The sequence below is a fragment of the Propithecus coquereli genome, unplaced genomic scaffold, assembly GCF_000956105.1.
Source record: "Propithecus coquereli isolate 6110/MARCELLA unplaced genomic scaffold, Pcoq_1.0 Scaffold467, whole genome shotgun sequence".
Lineage (NCBI taxonomy): Eukaryota > Metazoa > Chordata > Mammalia > Primates > Indriidae > Propithecus > Propithecus coquereli.
Window position 1 is genome coordinate 201,212 of NW_012150474.1, and position 1,681 is coordinate 202,892.

Genomic DNA, 1,681 nt, shown 5'->3' on the forward strand with positions numbered 1-1,681 from the left:
AAAAAAAAAAAGCCACGAAATGCCGAAATCCTGCAGGCACTGTCTGGTTGCGTATTTATGGGCAGATGATATTCAGATGCAGGAAGGAGGCCAGTCCTCTAAATATGCGCACACATTTTTTTTTATCTATGAATGTTTAAAAATCGGATGTGCGATAGAGTTAATAACAACATATCATACACTTGACAATCGCTAAGAGAGATTCGAAGTATGAGCACCGAGAAATGATACATGTGTGACCTGATGCCCATGTTAATTGGCTCGGTTCAGCCATTGCACAGTGCTTACGTAGATCCAAACCCCGTGTTGCACACTGTAAAGCCATGCAATTTTTTCTGTCGATTAAGAAAAATTAAATGCACAAGCATTTTTTTTTCAAATGCACCCAGTTGAAGCTATTTCTCACTCATGCAGCTCACTTCAGTGAAAATGTATTCGGTTTGAGTATGCATCTACTTTTGAGAGCCCTTGGTAAAAGCCTAGTGTTCTTTTTTTTCTGAGAGAATTCTTTATTTTCGCAACACGCTTGTTGGTCCCGGCGAATTCCGCATAAAGCCCTTGGCGTTTAGAAGCACCGGGCCTATTTCTGACAGCCCAAAGGGTACGAGAATATGCTCTTTCAAAATACATTTTTTCAACTCTGCACTTAAAATGTCACGATGCTTTTTTTCATGTCACCGATTATGAATTTTAATACTTTCTCTTAAAAAATGCAAAAGACCCCGGCGTGCGCCCCCCCCCCCGCCGCAGACCCACAAAGCTGCAGGACTCGAAGGATGAGTTTGTAACGAAATAACGCATCTGTCTTCGCGTGGCGTGTCTCGGAGATGAAGGTTCGGAAGTTTTCGCGAGTGGGGGAAACGCACAGATTTTGAAAGGCTTCTAAAATCTCCCCACGGATTCGGCGTCTGCAAAAGGCAAACACTCTAATAGCATGTGCACGGCCCGGGGCTTGCAGGGATGTTCTTGCAATGCCCAAGTGAAATCTCTTTAGAGAGTCCTCAGGAGTCTGGGCATCGTAAGATAACTGTCCTCTGGGCTGAAATATATTATGGGCTCTCTGCAGTTCTGCCCGAGTGTCAGGAAGGCTACCCGGTTGGAAGCCACAAGTCTGTGAGCGTCTCTCCTTTCTGAGGCTACGGGAAAACATTTACGGAACTGCGGGCTTTCTTTTTGGGTGCTTTTTACTCAGTGGTTGTCCCTGCTTGCAGCCCTCAGACAAGCGTCACAGTGACCAGGGGAAGTTTGACTTTTGGCCAAGGCAGCAGCTAGCGCCTGTGCAGTTGTCACCAGCAGCCTTGCACGACCCAGTGTCATCACACGCACGGAGGGACATTTATGCCACGAGGGTTCCACCTGTTCCTGCCTCCGAAGCTGTCACTTTGGGTGCCGCAAAGCTGCGTGGGAATCGCGTGGGAACAACAGAACCGCCTGCCAAACCGAAGAGGAGAAATTAGAGCAATTATCCGCTTTAACGAGGCCACCTTCCTTGTGTTGTCATTCACGAGGTACATCTTGTGGAGCCCAAATTTTCTGCCCCTGGCAAATTTTTTTTTTTTTTTCTTAAACAGAATGTCACAGGCAAACAAAAATAGATCCCTCTAAAAATGATTGTTTTGGAAGTTTTCGGCGCGGGAGGTGGGAGGAAGGAGGTTTTTTTTTTTTTTTTTTCAAATGGGGG